The sequence below is a fragment of the Hemitrygon akajei genome, chromosome 2 (assembly GCF_048418815.1).
Source record: "Hemitrygon akajei chromosome 2, sHemAka1.3, whole genome shotgun sequence".
In the NCBI taxonomy this organism is placed as follows: Eukaryota; Metazoa; Chordata; class Chondrichthyes; order Myliobatiformes; family Dasyatidae; genus Hemitrygon; species Hemitrygon akajei.
In genome coordinates this window covers 61,641,683-61,651,850 of record NC_133125.1, presented here as the reverse complement: position 1 = coordinate 61,651,850, position 10,168 = coordinate 61,641,683, and the positions used below count along the sequence as shown (strand labels likewise).

Genomic DNA, 10,168 nt, shown 5'->3' with positions numbered 1-10,168 from the left:
ACTAACAGTTCGGCTCTCACAGCTGGTACCTTAACCTAAAACCATGCTCCAGGTTCTAGACATCAGCTTTTCAACACACAGCTTGTCAAGTTGCAGTAGAATGTTTTATGTTTCAGTGAAATATGCCCTAATTCTTCTGAACTCTAGTATGTATATGACAATCTACCCTCTTCACACCCCTTACTGTGCAGTTACATGGCATTTTTGAAATTGGTTTAATTTTATTTTACAGCGTACCTCAATGTATCAACAAAAATAGTTGCAGAGGAGAGGCATTGCGTGAACCAAAAGAGGGCAATTCAGTTAAAATCACACTGACCAAGCAATACTGAGCCATCCTCGTCACCACCAAGCAAAATAAACATAATAAGCACTAACCCAATAAACATTGGGAAATAGTTTAGTTTGACCTCCAGGGCCAAGGGGATAAATCTGGGAACTCTCTGTTCCATTTGCTTTTGTGAAGGCCCAGAACTGGCTGCTGCCATGATGGGAATTGTTCAGCTGCATAATGTCTCTGTGTTGTTATTTATACCGTGGACATTGGAACACACGAGATTCTGATTCTGCAGATGCTCGAAATCCATAATGCTGCAGTAACTCAGCCAGTCAGGCAGAGTAGCAAAGTGGTTAGCACAACGCTTTACAGTACCAGCAACCCGGGTTCAGTTCCAGCCATTGTCCGAAAGGCGTTTGTATTTTCTCCCCATGACTGCGCGGATTTCCTCCAGCTGCTCCAGTTTCCTCCCACTGTCCAAATACCCACTGGTTAGTAGGTTAATTGGTCATTGTAAATTGTCCCCTGATTAGGCTAAAGTTAAATTGAGGATTGCTGGGCAGCGCAGCTTGGAGAGCTGTAAGGACCTACTCTGTGCTGTATCTCAATAAATATCTACAGAGGGGAATAATCACTCTACCTTTCAAACATATCTCATATGTGCTAATAACATTCTGACTTAAGAATGCTATCTTTACTTTTTCTTCCTCTCATAGCAGATATTCTTTCCTCAAGGCCAGCATTTATTAAAAACAAGAGTAAGTCTGCAAATGCTGGAAATCCTAGCAACACTCACAAAATGCTGGAGGAACTCAGCAGGCCAGGCAGCATCTATGGAAAAGAGTTAATAGTCGACGTTTCCCGTTGAGACCCGTCCTGGTTTCAGGGTCTCAGCCTGAAACGTCGACTACTCTTTTCTATAGACGCTGCCTGGCCTGCAGAGCTCCCCCAACATTCTGTGTGTGTTGCCAGCATTTACGGTTAACTCTCATTTACACTCGAGGAGGAGGTGGTGAATCAGCTCCCTGAGCCAGTTGTGGAAATAATTCTTTAACGATTTTATTAAATAGGATTCGGTGCAAAATGAGCAGACTACTTAATACTACTGAACCTGCAGTCATGCAGACATCACTCCTCCCTTGCACGGAGAGAAAGGGACTTTAATGTTATATTGAGCGTTGTTTAAGCGGAGTGGTCGTGGCCACAGGGAAGTTCAGTGAACTTTCTGTCCACTCCGCTGCTGGAACTCCGGGTTCCCAGGCGCAGCGAGCGACTGTCAATCATCCCGGGGGAGGGGCGGGGCGGGGCCTGATCGAAAAGTCACAAACAAATATGGCGGCTATGCCGTGGCTGGTTGCCGTGTCGCAGTGACGGTCTGGACGGGCCCAGGGCAGGTAAGCCAGGCCTCGGCAAATCAATAGAGCGGCACTGAAGGGCTGTAGCTGCGCTGCGGTGTCGGCGGTGTGCTGGTATTGCGACGTTGCCACTTGTGGCGCTTTTTGCGTGCCGCGCCGGTGAGAGGCAGCGGTCGCAGGTGAGGGGGGAAGCGCTTCACCAGTAGCTAGCCGACTGCAACCGATTGCACAGCCGAGACTCGGCGGCCGGGCACGGAAACTGCGCAGGTCTGACTCCACCGACCCGTAGCAGGATGGGGTTTGCTGTCTGAGAATCGAGGGCCGAGTGCCGAGTGCGCGCTCCTGGTGTGCTCGTTCCTTCTTTGAACCCCTCCGCACAGCGACCCACTTCCTCGTCCCCTTGCCTCATCGCATTGCAACTGTGCTTTCTTCTTGCATTCTGGATTTCTTCTTCCACCCAACACTCTCCGAGACCCGGAATTCTACTTTCCAGATCCTTTCCTGAGCACCTTTGCTTTCGTCTTCCTCTTGCCCAACTTTCCTTTTTCTCCACCCTGGATTTTCTGCTACTTTCCCCAACCTACCCCATATCCAATGTTTTGCTCTTCCTATCTTTTCCCCCCACATTTTCCCTTCCACGTGTTTGGCATTCTGCCCATCTCTTGCCAGCCTTAACTTCCAGCTCCTTTTTTTCCTTTGCTTCTTGCCTTTCATTCGTCTGTCCTACGTACAGCCAGAATTCTGACCTTCCCTGTTCCCCTCAGCAAACTTCTGCTCCTTGAAACCCATCACTATTACCCTCATACTGACCTTCGCACTCTGGACCCTCTGCGCCCACCCAGGGGGCTGCATTCCTGATCTTCTTGCACCCACTTCTCCCACAGCCGTGCTCCAATCCCTCTGCGCATCCTTTGCTTTCTACTGCCTCTGCTACTTTTCTATCCCGAGCAGCCATTTCCCTGCACCTCTTAGCTAATAGCTAGACCTCCCTATACTATTGTCATAATCCTGCCCATCTTACCCACACCAGCTTTTTTTCATCATTCTTTTATGGCTCCTGTCACTGGTCCATGCAACTTTTTGTGTTCTATTGGCTTTCTGATAGTTTTACTGTGCTTGAGGTATAAGACACTGCCAGTGATCCAACCTGTTGTCTGATCTGAGACAAAACCATTCTTTCCACATCATTGTGTTTTTTTTTTGGTCTTAAATTCAAGCCATGCTCTTTCCTGGAATAATGGAGTGAATTTTGTTCCTCTCATTAGTCAAATATATTTCTTTGGTAGTGAAGTGAGAAATACTCATAACATCAAGCACTTGTAAGCAATCAAGTTTTTGAGCTGATAACTGGGTAATTTTTTCTTAACCTGTATTGGGTGGCACTGTATTAAATAAAGTCTTTTTGATTTGGTTGTTTTGGGAAAGGAGATGATTTGGGAATCTGTTCATTGCCTTCAGTTACACCATTTTTCTCAACAGAAACATGTAATAAACTCAAACTATTGAAAATTTACAGCTTGAGAAGTGCATTTCTCCAATCTTCCTGTTCACTTGAATGCCAGTAGAATTGGTGAAATGTTTAAATTTGTTTTTAAAGTCGTGTGTTAATGATTTTTATTGTGTATTCCTCAGTACTCATGACATGAGATAGTATCCTCAGTGTTTTTCCAATGTTCCTTTGTTATCCCTGAAAGTTCTAATTTTTATTGTAGTATTGTTTACCATTGCCCACAGATGCCTTTTATCTGATTAGCTGTTCCTATTAGCCTTGGGTAAGCTATTTGGTACTGTAGATTTGTTGTGCATCTTTTGTGGCACCAAATTCAGAATACTGACAAGCTGCTTTCAGCCTTATTCTCTTCAGAGATCTGTGGGTTAAAGTTGTCTCATGGTTTAGTAAAGCAGCATTGACAGAATTATATTCAGCGAATCACATGTGACAAGCAACATGTGAAGATTTGCTCGTGTAAGCTCCCCCAATGTCTTGTTTCACCAGTAGGCTATACCCCTCATGCAGGGAAGTACAGTATAAGTGAGTGCTGGAGCCTTGAGTGTCTTCAGAATTAATTCCAGACACAATAACTGTTGTGGTAGTTACGCCAATTCGAATCTAACATCCTCCATTGCTCCTGCACACTGAATAGCACTTGAAAGAACAATTGGAAGTTCCAGAACCTCAGCCCAATATTGCCTGTCATCAACTCACGATCTTAACAGCAACATTCTGGATAAACTTGCCTGGCATTGTCCCTTGTCATTCTATATGTAAAATACAGCATTGGCAGGAATGAGGTTTGGTACTCTTTGTACTGATGATATTCTCTATTGTGTGGTCCCAGACTGAGCAGATGGGGCAAATGCAACTCCAATTGCCGTGGATTATCAGCAGCAATTGTAAAGTACCACAAATTAGATACCATGTGGTCTAGCACATTGCTAATTGTAGGAACAAGCTGATGAATCATTGCTCCTGTACACAGACCAAAGTACAATCCCCTGGCTTCAATGAGAAAGGCCATGCCGCAAGCCACCTCAAGTGTACTTAAAGGTAATGTAACATTAAAGTGAAATTCAGCACAGGTCCACGAGTGCTGAATGGCAAAAGACAAAACTAAATGATCTCACTACTATTGTCAGATTGGTGTTTCACCTGCTTCGTCATCGACTATCCCTTTACTGCAGCTCGAGAGACGTGGGAATCATTGCCTACATACAGGATGATTTTTTAAAAAATACATTAGGATTGAGCAGTTAAATGCTATGCAGTGAATATACTCAACACTGCATCAGCATCATTTAATTTCCCACTAGTAACATTCAGGCCACTGCTGGATCAGTACAGGTCAAAACTGACTTATCCCCTAATATATGTCTATTGCTGGATGTATGATAGAATATTTGCCATTTTTCTGAATAAATGCAACTTTAATATATAGGGTGAAGTATTTCAGAATTTGGATACAGAAGTCAAGGAATGGCAATTTGTGTCAGAATTGTGTGTGATATGGAGGGTTATGGACCTTGGTAGCAGATATTTACAAGTTTGGGTTGTGATGTAGGTGTCACCAAAGTGAGTAAATGCAATGTACTCTGTAATTGCACAAATTACAGAAATCAGTGTCTTAGGCTATTTGGTGATAAGCAAGCAGGTTTGTTGATGGAAGATATTCAGCTCCTTGGACTGAGTTGATGTGCTTGAGTGGTGTTGGACCTGCAGTTATCCAAACTAGTCGAAAATATTCTATCATGCTTTTACTCTGACTTGGGTGTTGCAGACTTTGAAAGGCTTTGGTGTGTCAGGAAGTGAGTTAGTCACCACAGGATATCTAACCTTTTCTTATAACCACAGTTTGTGACTACCTGGTTCAGTTCAGTTGTTGATTTGTGGCAATACCAACGACTGAAGATCTGGGACAGGTAATGACAATTCTATTGAATACCAAGTGTGAGTGGTTGTATTATCTTATGGTCATTGGCAGCGCTTGGGTACAAAATAACCATTTATCAGCCCTGCCCCAGTTTTACCTTGGTCTTGCTGCTTACAGATATGGAAAGCTTCACTTGCTGAGGAATTGAATAATTTTGCAACTGTAAATGACCATCTCACTTCTGATCATTTGAGCAAAGCAAGATCATTTATGGAACAGTGAAAGATATTTGAACCATGGGCATTGTCCTGAGGAGCTGCTTCTGGAGCTGGAGCATCAACATTTTGGGGTTCTTCTTGCCTAGAGCGCAACTGAACTGGTTATTTACAGACTGCAGCTACAGAAGCAGCTCAAAGGCTAGATATCTTTTGGCAACTTACTTCTAGAGAATCACAGCCAGCAGATACAACCATCTTCTTTAGTGCAATATGTCACTCTAATCATTGCAATATTTTCTCCTTGATGCCCTTTGATTATTGACCATTTTTATTATGTGGTCAGATCTTGCTTTGATACAAGGGCACTGATTATTGGCTCTGGATTTTGGTTTTTTAATCTATTTTGGTCCTTATGAAATCCATAGTTGGATTCTGTAAGTAAGTTATTGGAGTTCCTCTTGATAGGGATGTTTTTTGAGTGTTTTTTGACTGGATCTGTCCGGCTTTTAGTCAGTCAGTTGTACGTGGGCAGTTTTCCTCATGTATTGTCTACTGTTAGCCTTGCTTTTATACCAGGTCAGTTCGATTACAGTACAAATGCTTAGTGCTACAGATCAAGATTTGTCTGTGCCTTTAATGCCCTTTGCTGTATCCATGTTTTCAGCCATTTTTTTTGATATTACATGGATTGAGTTGAGTTGGCAGAAGAATGACTTCTTTGGGTTTCAGAGGAAGCCAAGATGAATCATCCATTCAGCATTTCTGGCTGAAAGTGATTGCAAATGGTTTAATCTTGGAATTGTTTGTTTAGCAGTACAATGCAGAGTAGGACCCTTTGAGCCTCTCTGCTCCAGCAAACCCCAACAACCCTGATTTAACCCTAACCTAATCATGGGACAATTTACAATAACCAGTTAACCTATCTGTTGTGTCTTTGGACTGTGGGAGGAAACTAGAGCAGCTGGAAAAACCCATGCATTCCACAGGGAGAATGTACAGACTCCTTGCAGATGATGGCAGAATTGAATTCTGAACTCAGACACACCGAGTTATAATAAATGGCATCATGCTAACCACTACACTACCATGGCCACTGGGAATGTGAATGAATGTAAGAAATAGAAACAGGTTTATACCATTATGGCTGGTCTTTTACCTCCTTTTCTGCACGAATCATGTCATTTCGTGATTCCCTTAATGAATAGTCTCCCTTTTTCTGCTTGAGTATATTCACAAACTGGTTCTTGGCTTTTGGGCATAGAATTCCAAAGAGTCACTAGAAACTTTAAAGAAATTTTTTCATATCTCAGTCCCGAGCGATCTACCTTCAAATTTTGAGGCTTCACGTTTTAAACTACACTCATCTTTGAATTTAACTATCAAAACTGTCAAGCCTGACAAGAATTTTGTCTACTTCTGTGATATTGCTTCCATTATTCTAAATTTGAGTATTGGCTTACACATACACATCTCTAAGTGGCACTCCCTTGCTTGTGAGATCATTTAGCATACTATTTATTATTTAGCATACTAGTGTACTGAAACTTAATCAGGCATGCTGCTTCAAACATGCTCTTCTGAGCTCATTATCTTCCTTGGAGATCAACTTCAGTTCAATAGTAATGATAGTGAGGGATATGCAGGACTGAGATGTTCCATATTGTGGTCTATATCTCTTGCTTTTGGTAGTCTGCAGTAGTTTAGCATGTGAGGTTTAAACTGACACATCTATTCAGACAGTGTTGTCTTGCTGAAGAAAGGATTTAGCTCAAGGGACAGTACTGTTGTCACTTTTATGATTATAGATGAATATGCTGTAAGTAAATGGGTGTGAATCAGTAGTTCACCACTGGTTATGACCTAACCTGAAAGATGTGTGTCAGGCCTCTGCTAGCCATATTTGCTGGTAAAACCTAGCCAATCTTAGTGATATACAACCCTCACCCGCTAGTTAAATTCCACTATCAGAAACAGAATCGGGTTTTTTATCACCAGCTTGTGCTGTGAAATTTGTTAACTTAGCAGCAGCAGTTCAATGCAATACAGAGGAAGATAAATAAGTAAATCAAATACAGTGTATGTATGGAGAATAGATTAAAAATCATGCAAAAACAGAAATATACATTAAAAAAGTGAGGTAGTGTTCATGGGTTCAATGTCCATTTAGGAATCAGATGGCAGAAGGGAAGAAGCTGTTCCTGAATTGCTGAATGTGTACCTTCAGGCTTCTGTACCTCCTACCTGATGGTAACAATGAGAAAATGACATGCCCTGGGTTCTGGGGGTACTTAATAATGGAAGCTGCCTTTCTGAGACACTACTCCTTGAAAATGTCCTGGGTACTTTGTAGGCAAGTACCCAAGATGGAGCTGACTATATTTACAACCCTCTGCAGCTTCTTTCAGTCCTGTGCAGTAGCCCCCACCCCATACCAGATGGTGATGAAGCCGATTAGAATGCACTTCACGGTACATCTATAGATGTTTTTAAGTGTTTTTGTTGACATACCAAATTTCTTCAAACTCCTCATGAAGTATAGTCGCTAGTGCATTTTCCTTATGCTAGGTCCAGAACAAGTCATCAGATATTCTGTGTTTCTGTGCTGTAATGTTCTATGGGATATGGGCCAGGTGCAGGTCAGTGAGACTAGGCAGAAAAATGGTTGGTCACAGCCAAGAAGGGCCAAAAGGCCTGTTTCTATGCTGTAATGTTCTATGGTTTTATATTTTGACATTTAAAGCTCTGACTCTCTTCCATAACAATTCTTCAGTGTAGACAGGCATGTGTTCACCTTCCTTCCTCTTCATGAAGTCAATAAGTTCTTTTGTTGTGCTGATGTTGAATGACAGATTGTTGTTGTGGCACCACTCAACCAAATGTCCTAGGTCACTCCTGTATGCTGAGTCATTGACACTTGTGATTTGTCCAACAATATTCATGTCATCAGCAAATATGAAGGTGGCATTAGAGCTGTGCTTAGCTACACAGTTGTGTGTGTAGAGAGTAGAGCAGGGGGCAGTCTTGAGGTGCACCTGTGTTGAGGGGTAGCGAGGAGGAGATGTTAGTAATCCTTATTGAGATCTGCTAATCAAGAAATTGTGCACCTTGTCGCAGAGGAATGTATGTGGGCTCCAGTCTTAACGTTTGAGCATGGATGGGTAATTGTATTGAACCTTGAACTATATTTGATGACCAGCAGCTTGATATGAGTTCCTGTGGAAGGCAAATTGAACTGGATCCACATCACTCAGATGATAGTTAATTTAGTCCATAACCAGCCTCTCAAAGCACTCTATTACAGTTGCTATACGTGCTATTGGAAGGGTAGTCATTGATGCAGGTCACCCTGCTCTTATTGTGCACCAGTACAATAGATGCCTTTTTGAAGCAATTGGGAACCTCAAAGCATGGAAGCAAGAGGTCAAATATGTCTAACTGCTCCAGCCAGCTGGTCAGCATAAACTACCCATCTTTACCAAGTTCATATCAGCATCTGGTCCTTGGCCTTCAATGCTTTAACAATCAAATGCTCATCCAGATACTTTAATTGCTGTGGGAGTACCTACCTTCACCACCTTCTCAGGCACTGTATTCCACATTCAGGTGGACTGATTTTGGGAAAATGTAGGAGGTATGATTTTGCAAGAGACATACAAATTGGTGTTGATAGTAAAGAGGATGACTTCAGATAAAATGAGATTGATCAGTTGGTAGATTAGATGGAGCAATGTTAGCTGGAATTGTGATAGGTGTAAGTATTATTTTTGTAGGGCATATATAATGGATGGTAGAGCACTAGGAAATACTGAAAAACAGAGGGATCTTGGTGCCCAAGTCCATAGTCCCCTAAAACTCCAAGTAGATAAAGTGGTGAAGAAGGCACACAGAATGCTATCCTTGATTAACCAATGTGAAGATTATGAACATGGTGATCATGAATTATCTTTAAAATCTTGTTATTGGAATTGGTTTATTATTACTATGTGCTAAGGTAAGCTGCTTGTCTTACACGCTTCATGCAGATCATTTCATTACACAGTGCACTGAGGTAGAACAAGGTAAACATTATACAGAATTCAGAATAAAGGTAACAGCAACAGAGGAAGTACAGTACAGGTAGACAATATGGTGTTAGATAATGAAGTCGAGTCCATTTTATCATTCCAGTGATCTCTTAATCTTGTAACTGTGGGTAGAGACTGTCCTGGTGTAATGTGCATTCAAGCTTTTATAGCTTGATGGAAGAGAGAATATCTGGGATGAGTGGGGTCATTGCTTATGCTGGCTTCTTTACTGAGACAGACAGAGTCCAGGCAGAGGAGGCTAGTTTCATTAAGTGCTAAGAGCTGTGTCCACAATGCTCTGCAATTTCTTGAGGTCACAGACACAATAGTTGCCAAGATGCATCCTTTCTATAGTGCATCAATAAATGTTGGTAAGCGTTGATGGGGTCTTGCCAAATTTCTTTAGTTTCCCATGTAATTCGAGGCATTGGTGAATTTCCATGGCTGTGGTGAATACACGGTTGGACCAGGATAGGCCATAGGAACTTGAAGCCCTCAATCCTGTCAATTTCAACTCCATTGAGGTAGACAGGAGTATGTGCACCACCCCTTTCCTGAAGTCAATTGATCAGCTCTTTTGTTCCGATATTAAGGGAAAGGATGTTGTCATGACACCATTTTACAAAGCTCTATTTCCTTCCTGTACTTCAACTCCTCTTTGAGATACAGTCCACTACAGTGGTATCATCCCCAAACTTGTAGGTGGAACTAGAACAGAATCTGGCTAAGCAGTTATGTGTTTTATAGGGAGTAGAGTAGGGATTGAGGATGCAACCTTGTGGGATGCTAGTGTTGCGAGTAATCACAGCACATTCGTTTGCAGATGATGATTCCCAGGTTTTGGAGTTTGATAGTAAGTTTGCTTGGAATTATGGTATTGAAGGTG

At 42.2% G+C, this 10,168-nt stretch overlaps 1 protein-coding gene across 1 annotated transcript in view; it reads left to right on the top strand.

The window, feature by feature from the left end:
- The first annotated feature begins 1,584 nt into the window (after positions 1-1,584).
- dennd4c (DENN/MADD domain containing 4C) overlaps positions 1,585-10,168 on the top strand; it is a 183,667-nt gene continuing 175,083 nt past the window's right edge. Inside the window, exon 1 of the mRNA XM_073072879.1 lies at positions 1,585-1,671. The gene's annotated coding sequence lies outside the window, so the exon portion shown is untranslated. The remainder of the gene's footprint in view (positions 1,672-10,168) is intronic.